Source organism: Rhinolophus sinicus, chromosome 17, assembly GCF_057876585.1.
Source record: "Rhinolophus sinicus isolate RSI-liver-muscle chromosome 17, RSI-T2T, whole genome shotgun sequence".
Lineage (NCBI taxonomy): Eukaryota > Metazoa > Chordata > Mammalia > Chiroptera > Rhinolophidae > Rhinolophus > Rhinolophus sinicus.
The window spans coordinates 149,510,482-149,523,988 of record NC_142517.1 but is presented as its reverse complement, the minus strand read 5'-3'; the positions used below and the strand labels follow the sequence as shown (position 1 = coordinate 149,523,988).

The 13,507-nt window shown below is 39.9% G+C and overlaps 1 long non-coding RNA gene across 1 annotated transcript; it reads left to right on the top strand.

The window, feature by feature from the left end:
* The first annotated feature begins 1,888 nt into the window (after positions 1 to 1,888).
* On the top strand, positions 1,889 to 12,377 carry LOC148754864 (uncharacterized). The gene is made up of 3 exons (XR_016019794.1): positions 1,889 to 1,993; positions 3,998 to 4,054; positions 11,385 to 12,377. It is a non-coding gene; the product is annotated as an uncharacterized LOC148754864 (long non-coding RNA).
* Positions 12,378 to 13,507: the final 1,130 nt, after the last annotated feature.

The window sequence follows — 13,507 nt, the reverse complement described above, 5'->3', positions numbered from 1 at the left end:
TAAAGCACCAGTGCAATGCTGCTAACATAGCATGTTCTTCTAAAATACCCTTCTTCGTTTTCTATAATAGCTGCCTGACTTTCAGTAGAGCTATAGCCTCAAAAGTGTTGTGAAATTGTGCCAATACGTGTTTCACCATCCCTTAATTATTTGTGGCAACTGATGGGAGCTGAAATATGGAAAACATCAAAAAGATAATCCTAAATTGATTTGGACTTGGACTTGGAATATGACCAGACACATGTGCTTAGACATGAATGTATTCACCCCCCACTAACACTCAGAGTTTGTTTGTCCTCATCACTTCTTGGCCTGGCTCCCACTTGCTCCTCCTCCTGAGGAGGTCCCCAGGAAACAAAGAAAATCTGAGAAAGTATTGTTTGCTGATGGGGATTTGGCTCTGAACTGTGGATATTTATATGTATAAATGCAAAAACATCCATTTATAATCATCTACACATTTATATTTCACCTATAGTATAATAGCTAACTTTCCATATTTTTTTAATTAAAAGGGGAATTCTGTTTGTGTAGAATCCTCCAGATTTGGTGAAAGTGGTGACTGAGGTAATGGGTAGAAAAGATGTGTTGGTAGCACTGGCTATATAATTTAAGGGACCACCAAGTGCAAAATGAAAATGTGGGTCTTCTTATTCTAAAATTATGAAGAATTTCAAGACGGCAACAGCAAAGCTATAAACCAAGAACAGGGCCCTTGTGAGCCTGTTGCGCATGCACAGGTCATGTGCTCAGGAAGCCAGTCCTGAGTCTTGGAGTTAGGTAGACATGAGATCGAATCCTAGGCTTTTCATGTATAACCTGAGTATCTTGAGAAAGTTACTTAAACTTTTAAAGCTTCAGTTTTCTCATTTGTAAATTCAGAGTAGTGAGAGAGCACAGCGTCATTCTCGAGATTGTTGTGACAGTTAAGAGAGAACATTGTACGAAGTGCCTGGGTTCTGGGGACTGTCTTTGTCCTCTCCATCCTGCGTACTGCAGTTAGAGTTCACATTCTTAAATGTAAACTTGAGGGTCTCTCCCCCACTTAAAATTATTTTTGGTTACCCATTGTCTACAGAACAAAATGAAAATGCATATTATGGAATATTAAGACCTTTATTGCTCAGGTTTTAGCCACTTCTCTAGACTTACCACCTCTCACTCTCCTACATGTCTCAACGTCCAAAATACAATTTGTGAGTATTTTCCCTTTCCCTCAACGGTCTGTAATTATAATAGGCATAGTAATTAGAATAGGCATATGTTAAAAACAAGACAACAGGACCAAAACAAAGTCACATATGCTAAGTCCAATGCCACTGAATCAAAACTTGAATACAGTTTTGTTTCAGTTCTCCCAGAAATGGGATCTTAAACCAGTCAATGAGGCATCACCTGATCAATATTAGTTAGGTAATCTGCCTGATAGACCCTTACCATTCCCTAAAGGAAAGTAATCTTGTAATAACCAGCCCTCTTTTTTGTCTAGTATAATCTCCTTGTTTCTGTTCCCTTTTGCCTATAAAAGTCTTTCATTTTGTACAGCTTCTCGGCGCTCCTTTGTATCTGAAAGATTGGATGCCGCCCAATTCGAATCAATTTTTGCTCAAATAAACTCTTAAAGTTTTTAATATGCTTCAGTTTACCCTTTAATACATGTAATTAATGTTTCTTTGTGCCAGGCACTGTGCTAAACATTCTATTGGAAGGAACACTTATTCTCCACTCCGGATGTTTCCTCCCATAAGAGGGAGCTCCAAGAGCTGTAATACTCCTGGACAACTTCCACCTCCCCCGGGGGAGGGGGAGGGGAGTGATTTATCTCATTGGTGAGCTTGGAAGAAACTAGTTATCTATAACCCAGCCTCTTCCTCTCTCTGTAGCAAATCTCACAGGGAGAGTGTGTCCTTGATTGATCTCAGGCATGCTGTTAGCTTAGTAGCAAAGACTTTTGCCCAGTGGGAGACTTGTTGGTAGGACTGCTTGTGACCAGGTAAGTCTCTTTCTGGTGTTCAGCATCGGGAAGCTCATGCTCTCCAATGTCAGTATTTTCAATGATAGTGTCTCCTGTCTGTCTTACTCGTGTCAATTTCTCTGGGGGAGGAGGATGGGCATTTTCTATCAAAGCTATGCAAACACAGGCGTACCTCATTTTCTTGTGCCTCGCTTTATTGCACGTCACAGATGTTGTGTGTTTTACAAATTGAAGGCAAGACTCTCCACCAGCAAAAAGATTATGACTCTCTCCACCAGCAAAAAGATTATGACTCGCTTTAGTGTGAGACTCGCTTTATTGAGGTCATCTGGAACCAAACCCACACTGTCTCTAAAGTATGCTTCTACTCTAATACAATCTACATCCATTAGCTCCTTCAAACCTCATAACTACCATATGAGATAAGCATTTTTGTCACCCAATTTTTACACATGAGGGTTAGGGATCAAGTAAATGCCATAGTCAAGATCTCAACCAGGTCTGTCTGATGCCAAAGATCATGCCCTGAAATTTTCCCATTTTGTTTTTGCATAAAAGTTTAATGAACAGTAAGAACATTCAAATTTGGGGTTGATGTTGAAAAGAAAAGCTAAAATACAGTAGTATATCCATATACTTATATTCTGTTTGGCAGAAAAGTAAGCCAAGCTAAACTTAAATTCAGCAAATGCTGGATTTTATTTTAAGAAGCGCCAGAACTGTATTTACAGCTAACAGCAATACCCATGTTACTCTATAGGTCTTACACTATAATCTGAAACTAGTTTTATGATTTATAAGTTCTGAGATATAAACAGTAAAAGGTATGTTTTTGGAGATTTCTCATTAACAACCATAAAACTAGCAATTTTGTGGGGAATTGTTTTGTCTCTCCTTTCTCAAAACATGTGCAAGACGTCTCCTTGATGAAGGACCCATTCTGATTTGAACATCTGACTATTTTCAACATTCTGGGAACTCCTACACACTCACTCACACACACACACACACACACACACACACACACACACACACACACACACACACCCCACCCCCACCCCCACCCCCACCCCCCCTCCAGTCTCTGGGAAGGTTTGACTCCCTATCCACTCAGTGAAAAGAAGGCAATTTAGAACATTTGAGGTAGCCGACTGCCAACTTTTGACCACCTGAAGAATGAGCTCTGCCTACCCCCATTCCTTCATGCAGGTACATGAATGAGTCATCAAAATTTCCCTAATGGGGTGGCCAGTTAGTCCAGTTGGTTAGAGTGTGGTGCTAATAACACCAGGGTTGCAGGTTCGATCCCTGTATGGGCCACTGTGAGCTGCTCCCTCCTTAGGAAAAAAAAAAGTATTTTTAAAAATTTCACTAATATTTTAAATGTTTATGCTGATTGCAGTTATGTTAATAAAAGAAACAACAAAAGGGTGCAGTACCTAAGTAGTTCTAGGTCTGGCAAATTTAAATGCATTGACTTATATCCATAACTCAACCCCTTCTCTATATGGTTCTAGTTATTGTGTTTCATAAGAATGCCTACTAAGACTCCACCCCAGTGTACCCCTCTCATGGTCATAAGCATGTCAATACTTTGCAGTATTTTCTTCTTTCTTATGTCTGTGTCTTTCAATATTTTGCTCACCAAGATGCAGTTTTTTCTTGGTCATTTATCTAATCCTCCTAATTTAATGTATTATATTTCTACCAAGAAAGCAATATATACAAAATACTCCCAAGCATATCACTACTTTTGGAACATAGATCGTCCTACATTTCCCATATATATATTGCCTGACCTGATGTTTCTCCCTTCTTAAATACAATGCTTGCCACTCATAATTGTCTCTAACAATCTATCAGAAATTGCATCTGAAAGGCAAGGAAAATAGAAGGTGAAAGAATGTAATTTGCACTCCTTGTAACCTTCATTATTTATCAAATATACTTTTTTTTTTTTTTTATAACCACCTTTGCAGCACTTCAAGACATGCCTAATCGCCAGTGTTCACTCTTTTACAGGCCCAGTGAATAATGGAAAGCCTAGAGAATCCTGGCTTGGAAAAGGCAATCAATAAGGTTAGTGTGACACTTCTCTCTCTTTTCTTTGAGAGAGAAGGTTGACTGATGGCAACCCAGAAGAGGGTCTAGAGAACAGCTGTAAACGTAAAACGTGGATTTTACTATGCATGGATATAGCACCTTGTTTACAAAAGGCTTCACTTTTATTGCCTCACTGATATTCGTATAACCTGGTGATATAGGGAGTATTTTGCTGATTTCTTTCAGTTTTTTTATATTCAATTTATTGAGGTAACATTGGTTAATAACATGTAAATTTCAGGTGTACAACATTATAATCCAATATCTGTGCACTCTGATGCATGCTCACCACCAAAAGCCTAGTTTCCTTTCATTACCATATATTTGACCACCCTTACCCAAATCATCCTCCCCTCAGCCCCTTTCCCATTTTTTAAATTGGTAACTTGAGGCACAGAGAGGTAAATGACTGGCTCAGGAACATATAACGTGTGATTAAGTAGTTTCAAGTTATAAACTTTTAATCCAACTTCCCTCAGTAATCTGATGGTGAAAGGTACTTCCAATTCCAAAACTTCCTAAGTGGCTGATGTAGAGAATTCAGGAATATGGCACCAGCTTACTTTGTCTTATTGCATAAAAGGACATCCAACTTGAGGTTGAGAATTTCACATCAGGACCTACAAGACTTTTATTCTGCCCAGTAATCTTCAGTTGCTTCCCTTCAATCTTCTCCTGTCAACAGCAACCTTTACCTCTCTAGTTTAAGCAGGCAGTTCTAAGCAGTTGCTGGTGGTTACTGTGGTAACAGACATTTAGGTTTCAGTTTGAAATACCCCTTTTAATGAGGCAATTTCAAGAATATTTGTGATAAATTACCAGACCACAGACTTAACTGTGGGAAGTTTTGCTTTGGAAAATCTAATAAAAAGAAAGCAGAAAGAATGAGCAGCAAATGCAATCGAGAAAATGGGGCCAGATTTGGAGGGGTAAATGGAAGGGATGCCAGGTCTGACTACCAAAAGCCAAATCAAAATCAATTCAAACCAGAGCTTTAAATTATAAATGGTCCCTGAAGGGATACCCTCCAGACTGAGCCAAGATTCCTCGGGAGGAAGAATGGTAAAGAGAGAGGTGGAGAAGGCAAGAATTGAGTACGTCCTATGGAAGGCTATGTATTTTAAAGAACTTCCTTTTTCTATTTTATTGCTGACTGAGGGGGCTGAATATCACCAACAATCTTTCTTTTCTTTCTCCATTTCTCCTTTTATAAAACCAAGAGGCTGCAACCTGGAGAGGACACAATTAACTAATGTGAAATGTGGAATTTAGCATAAGTGAATTTCATAGCAACCTAGGTTATTCACAAATCCCAAAGACATAGCAATCCCGATAATGTTCCAGGACTCTCTTATGAATCTCTTACTTATTATACCCATTAAAAATTTTGCAGAAAGATAAAAGGACTTTAATACACTGCTACACTATTACATGGAAAGAACATATAATTACCCAAAGGAAGACATGTCAATAATCCTTATTATGTTTTAATATAAAAGCACGCCTCATCTATATAGTGTGTGTGTGTGTATATATATATATATATATATATATTTAAATTGGTATATATATGTGCGTGTTTGTAGACGTGTGTGTGTGTGTGTGTGTGTGTGTAAATTTATACTTGATTGAAAGCAAGAGGATAGCCTAAAAGAGCTTTCACTGACACTTTGAAGTTTCTGGCTGGGCTCCTTAGGTCCCTAGGGGAACATCTTCCTCTTGCTGTTCACGGAAAGCACCAGAGAACAGATGCATTACAGTTTGTGACAGGAGAACAGCCTGCATGTCCCACCCACACTCTCCAGTCCATCTGGGAGGTGGGCGAGACAGGGAGCCCACAGAGAGGGGGCCTCTTCTGGGAATCCCTCAGGCTACCATAGCTATTGGTGCTTTATTTTCAGTAGATGGCACTGTGTCTATTGAGATAAGTAAAAGGAGAGTCTAGATGGGAAATCTAATTGTTTCTTGAGAAAGTCCACTGCACGTAAGAATGCATGGTATTTTTTTGACTTAGTAACATGATAACACAAATACTATTCAGTATTCATGTTAGCACCCTCTTTGGAGCTCAAGGAATTTCATGATTTATTATTCTGGCTCAGACGCAGGGCTGTGGTGGAGCCTAGGGCCATTCTGTGAGGGATATAGTTAGGATAAGAATAAATCACTCTGAATGTTCACCCACTTTATCACTCAAACACATATATCAGCACCTGTACTCCATCTGTGCCCTGGATTCCTGCCCTACGTACTGCCTCCTTTACCCCAGAGAGGGAATTCTGATATCTCAGTTCCTGCCCAGCACACAGAAATCCCCACACCCTCAGAGACACAGCAACCAGAAGAGTTACTTGCATGTTGAAGGCCCTGTGTAGCAAGACTTAGTTGCCCATTCACCCTTTGTCCTTTCTAATAAACATCCCCTTATTTCTTCTCTCTCTTGAGTCCTTTTAGAAAAGTAGACCACAGTACCAGAAGACAAATCAAGTTTATTTTAAGCTGACTGTGGTCTTTTAAGTGGGAGAAGAGCCTCAAGTTTGCTTCTTAGGAAATAAACTCTGAACAGCGTGAAAGATAGATGGGCCAAGCACCGTGCTATGCACTTGCTAGGATACTCTTTTATTCCTTACAGTAATCTTGAGATAGGTACTATGCTACTCATTTTACAAATCGGAAAACTGAAGCTCAGAACATTTAAAAACCTACCTAAAATCACCCTTGCTATGGATTGGCCATATGATGAGATTCTCATCATTAGAGGAGAATTCTGCTGTGGGACTTTGGGAAGAGAGATTTGCACAGGGAAACCTCTCATTTCTGTCCCTCGACATTGTCTTCTGGATATGATCCTGGGACTGCAGCAGTCATCTTGAGACAATTATAGGAGCCAACCTAAGACAACAAGGCAAAAGTCTCAGAATGACAGAGCAGAATTAGGGAAGAACCTGGGATCTTGGTGATGCTGTTGAGCTGCTGAATTAACCAACCCTCAAACTTCAGATTTCTGTTTCAGCCACTTTGAAATATATTTTCTGTTACTTGTAACCCAACATATCCTAACCAATACAACGTAAGACCCTAGTCATAGGTTATTAGAAAAAGGATTAGTGCTGAGTCAAAAGCAGCTATTCACAGGGTGCCTGCCAAGCACGCAGGATGTGTGAGTCCACATCACGGTCTATACATTGGATCACGTCTAATGAAACCAGTCAGATCCTCTCTGGGAGCCTGAAGAAGATAACATTTTCACCCATCTCCACAGGAAACTCTTTTCCATCAATGCACCCATCTCTCTTCTGCATCTTCAATGTTTCCTGCTTGTACTAGCACCTTCTTTAATACCATTTAAATGTTTTTATATTAAAAACTAACAACACCTTTGCCAAATACAGACCTTCTTACATATACCACTCTAAATATCATCTTTCACAGTACATTTGCCTCCACTTCCTGTCCTCCAACCCATGACAATTTACACCTGCGGTAACCTAACAGGACACGGTCTCTTAGAGGTGTTACAAAATAGTAATAACGTAAGTTATCAATTGCTGGGTAAAAAACGGCCCCCACACTTAGTCCTTTCCCACTGTTTATTATCTGTCATGATTATGTGGGCTGACTAGGCTTGAGTGGATAATTCTGTTCTGTATGGCACTGGCTGGAGCTGTGGCCATCTAAAGGCCCGGCTGGCCTGGAACGTCCACTACAGCTCATTCACATGACTGGCAAGTAGTAGTGGCTCTTGGCTGGGAGCATGGCTAGCAGTCAGTCCTTCTTCTCATGGCCTCCTCCACTGTGGGCTTCCCACAGCATGAAGCACAAAGTAACAAAATTAAAAGGGAAAATCGGCAACTCAACGATAGTAATTGAAAATTTCAATATCTCACTTTCAAGAATAGAACAACTAGACAGAAAATCAAGGAAATGAAAGACTTAAACAACACTATAATTCAATGAACACAAGCCTATAGAAAATTCTATTCAACAACTACAGAAGGCGTATTATTCTCAAGTACATGTGGAACACTTATAGGATAGAACATATTAGGCCATAAAACATGTGTCAATAAATTTTAAAAGACTGAAGTCGTATGTAGTATGCTCTCCAACCACAGTGGAATAAAATTAGGAGGTAGTGAAACAAAAAGGAAATTTTGCAAATTCACAAATACGTGGAAATTAAGCACAATAAAAAAAATCAAATGTTCAAAAGAAAATCACAAAAGAAATTAGAAAATACTTTGAAATGAATGAAGATGAAAACACAACATAAAAATCTTTTTTTTTTTTTAATTTAAAGTTTATTGGGGTGACAATGGTTAGTAAAGTTACATAGGTTTCAGGTGTATAATTCTGTAATACATCTTCTATATATCACATTGTGTCGACATACAAATCTTATGGGATGCAATGAAAATAGTGCTTATAAGGAAATTTATAGCTATAAATGCCTATATTAAAAATGAAGAAAGATCTCAAATCAATAACCTAACATTCTACCTTAAGCAACTATAAAAACAAAGTGAAACTAAACCCAAAGCAAGTAAAAGAAAGGAAATATCATAGTTTAGGGTGGAGATAATTAAAATAACGAATAGAAAAATCAATAGAAAAAATAAACAAAACCAAACGGTTTGTTGACAAGATGGACAAAATTGACAAATTTTCAGTCTAATCAAGCATGAGAGAGAGAGAGTGAGAGAAAAGACTGAAATTATTAAAATCAGCAATGAAAGAGGAGACATTACTACTAACCTTACAAATATAAAAGATTATAAGGTGTTATAGACTGAATGTTTGTGTCCCTCCTGGCCCCCATTCAAATGTTGAAGCCCTAACACAAAATGTGATGGTATTTGGAGGTGGGGTATTTGTGAGGTGATTAGGGCTAGATGAAGTAATGAATGTGGGGCTCTCATGATGGGGTTAGAGGCCTTAGAGGAAGAGAAAGATCTCTGTCTCTCTCTCTTTCTCCCTGCACCTTTCCTACCACCACCCCCTTCTTGCCCTAAATGGGTGAACCAAGGACCAGCCATGTGAGGATGTAGTGAGAAGGTGACACTCAGCAAGCCAGGAAGAGACCTCTCACCGGGAACCAAATTGATATTCGAGTTCCCAGCCTCCAGAACTGTAAAAAATAAATTTCTGTTGTTTAAGCCACCCAGTCTATGGTATTTTGTTATGGCAGCCTTGGCTAAGATGATGGAGTACTGCTATAACAAATACCTGAAATGTGGAAGCAGCTTTGGAACTAGGTAATGGATAAAGGCTGAACGAGTTTTGAGGTACATGTTAGAAATACGGACATTAAGGGCAATTCTGGTGAGAACTCAGAAAGAAAAGAGGACAGCAGAAGAGAAAACTTCCATCTTCTTAGAGAATACATATATAATAGATGGCAGCAGTCATGAAATCAGCCTTGGTAAGTGGGAACCCATGCTGCTGCGCCCATGAGAGCATCCGTCTCTCCCTCTATGGCCACCACATTCACATACCCTTTGAGCCAGCACTGGAGTAGCTGATGCCAGAATCTAGTGGAGTAATCTCGTCAGCCTGACGTTTAGATCTTCCTCTGTGGTGAATGCTCTCTGGTGGACATTAACATATGGTACAAAGATTTTCACACTTTGTTCCTACTCCCATATGTTCACCCACCTCCTTGTTTCGTTCTTTAAATCTTACTGATTCATGGGCACCTGCCCAGGAGTCTGGATATTTTGTCATCTCGGGTCACTTCTTTCACACAAAATGGATAAACAGGTGCATCACCCAATGCTCTGCCCAGTAGGAGAATTTTTCCTCACTACTGTCTTGCAAAGCCACTGCAGTGTAGCCGCTTCCATTTTTAAGCGCCCACATACTAAGCTGTTCTATTTGTAAACCAAGCTTGGAGTTTTTGCTCTTCCATCAGCTCGTAATAAGTGTTTCCCAATATGGTCATAGTGAGGTGAACAAGAGGTGTTGGTGCACAGTGATGACGGTCATGGGAGTCAGGGTTCAGACGTCTGCAGGTTGTTTTTGCTCTCTAGTCCTTCTCATGCTTGAAGCCCATGCTTATCTTACGACACATGGCTGCAAGTTTCAAGCAACCTTATGACCTGAGGGCTCTGTGCAGACCTGGCTCTTGATAGGCAGTTCTGGAGGCGTGGTTATTTGATGTCTTGTGGTCAAGCATTTCATCTCTACCAATGCCCAACATTATGCCGGAAATTGGTGTGTTTTTTTTAAGTGTATAATTCTCCTTGTGCCAGAATCTCGAGTCTGCACTGTTATTTTCCCATTGTGGTTTGCATAAGCCCTGCCATCACACTATCTTTTCCTGCCACTGGTATCTCTAATACCATAGGGCCTGTGGGGTCTTAGGGCCCAAACAGCAAGGCTGCTTGCATGGCAGCTTGGATTTGCTACAGAACTGCCTTTTGCCCTGGGACCTACTGAAAGCTGGCAACAAGAATTGGTATATGGGCTGGAAAAGTATCCTCTAGTGTGGAATGTGGTCTCTCTAGAACTAAAAGCAGTATATTAGGCATAGGACTTCTTTCTTTGTAGTCGGAGGTGCAAGATATAATGATTTGTCTTTTACTTTGGAAGGTATGCCCTGGCATACCCCTGATACAAAACTATAAAATTTTACTTATATGTCAGGGCTCTGATTGTTTATAGTGTTTATCTCAGATGGAACATGTGTGTCTTACTAAGTCTTCCAGTGCACTAGCCACTTCTTATTCATTAGTCCCAATTAGCATAATATCATTGATGTAATGGGTCAATGTGAAGTTCTATGGGATGTCCAGATGGTCCAGGTCTCTTTGGACTATAGTCTTATGAGAAGCAAAGAATTAACATAGCTTTGGGACAAAACTGGAAATTGTATTATTACCCACTCTGTAAATGCAAATTGTTTCTGATGTTATTTTTTTTTTAAATATAAAATAATGCATTTTCTAAGTCAATGACCATGTATCATGTACTGGAACCATGTTACCCTGATCTAGTATTAATCATATCTAGTATTGTGGCTCTAATTAGGGGAACGGTTTGTTTAAGTTTGAAGGAAACGATCATTTTCCAAGATCCATTTGGTTTCTTCTGGGCAAATTGGCCAATTTAATTGAGATGTGATAGAGTCCACCATCCCTGCGTCCTTTGTATTCCTAAAGGTGGCATTAATTTTTGCCATCTCCCTACCCTGGGTTTGTGATAATGTTTTTTTTTTTTTTGTTCTTGGATGGGATTGGGCGGATGATGGAACATTATCAGAGGCTTCTATTTGGCCTTCCTTAATATGAGATCCTTTACCCCATAGGCCAAGAACCCGGCGTTGGAGGTGTATCAACGACTACTTAGGCCAATCCCAATTATACATTTGGGAATTATGAAAATGACTGCTGGGTAGATCAACAGATCTGGTAAGTTTGCTGCACGAAGGACCTTGGTCAGGACTCCATAAGCCTCCATTCTAACCGGGAAATCATGATGATAGTTTGGATCTCTGAATATCAATATCAACTAAGACTTTTGTTTCCCACAATCTCCAAAGTGTTTGGGATACCTAACTTTAAGAGACTTTCAGCCCATGGATTCTGTAGCTGCAAACTAATTCTGACTAGGTCTGATAGTTGAACAAGGGATCATGACATTTAATTTCCCTCGGTCTAGTGGCCACCCATTTTTTGCTTCTTCTGATAATACAAGCTGAGTTGTACCCTTATTGGGTGCCCATCTACTTAGCCCCTGGAGATACTGTGTTCCATTAACCATATCCATGACTCCCTGCAGGTCATACCCCTTTGGCTGTCCTACGACTCTGTCACTCATTAAGAAAATTGCACCCACCTTGCTTCTGGCAATTAAGTGCTAGTATCTACTCCCTATTGTTTGGGAATCCTAACATCCCCGTTGCTCTCATTGAGCCTAATTCTGTAATGGCCTCTCCTACTGTTAACCTTATCTTATAAAGGAGATCCATCACTAATCTTTTTAGTGATGCTGGTACCCTATCACCAGTGCATTACTTATGGTCTTGGCAATGACCATAGTACATAATTGTCTGGTGTATCTTCCAGCCTTACATATACAGGCATACCTTATTTTATTGTACTTCACTTTATTGTGCTTCACAGATGTTGCATATGTTACAAATTGAATGCAAGACCTTCCACTAGCAAAAAAATAACAACTCACTTTAGTGCTATATTCTGTTTATTGCAGTGGTCTGGAACCAAACCTGCAATACATCCAAGTTATGCCTGTATATCCACTTTTGGCATGCCCATTTCCCTTACCCTCTTAATCATGTTCTCCACTGTTTACCACAACAATTCTGGGGCTTCAGTTTCGTTTAGCATGAGCCACCATTTTTTCCATGCTTCTAGGACCTATACTAGTGGTGAGTTATACCATCTCCTTGGACCCCTGACAGGATCTTATATTTTGAGAGAGTGTTCACAAATCAATAAACTCTCCCTATCCAATATATTGTTCCAGCCTGCTTGATGGAGCAGCCTCCAAATCCAGTCCGATAATGCTCCCCCAACTCCTCCCAATACATTCTAATTAGGTCTTGTGAATCCTTTGGGTAGAGTCTCTTTTTTATCGGATCCAGCATGTCCCCAGCTGTATTTCGTTGGAACTTAACCCTAGTTATAGGCCTAATGACCAGGCAGGGAAATAGGGACAGGTCATGTGGAAGGCATGTGTTGCCCTGCAGGGAAAGGCTCTGTATTGTCTTCAAGCAAGGAAAGAGTGCTAGCTTTATATGCGGAGGGATGATGATTTCCACAGGAGAGGACGGTTCAGAGAAGTCTGGAGTTCAAAGTCTTAGATAGTATCCACCCAAATGTCCCAAGCTCGAGTGTCAGTGTTCTATTTTTCCTAACCATGATCCTGGTCTTGTCATAACAGAGTTGTTTTGATTCAACATTTAACCCTTTCCCCTTATTTTTATCAATTTAAAACAAATAACAGAAAGCCTCTGTCTGTATGTGTACAAGTGCACACATAGGCATTTCTACGCCAATGGAGTACAACCAGCATTTAAAGAAATTTATGGAAGGAAACATCAACAGTGGTTAAATATATGGAAGGAAGTAAAATGGGAAGATGTGGAGAGAGGAACTTGAACTATTTGCTGTACATTCTTCCATGTTGTCTGCATTTTGTTCTTTACAAACATTTGTACAATGTTTTAAAATATTAGAAAAATTAAAATGATTCTTGCCTTAGGGGGAGAGATCTCAAAGAAGGAAGAAGACTTTAGCATTGTTCTTGATTTTCCCCCAAGAGGTTTGACCTCACTGGACCCCATCCCAAAGGGAAAAAGGAATGGATGAAGGCCATTGTGCCATGAACCAGTCTCCTGCCTCTGGAGAAGGTAGAAATGAGGGGGGGGGGGGGGAAGGAGCTTATTTTCTGTGGTCAGCCTCCTTC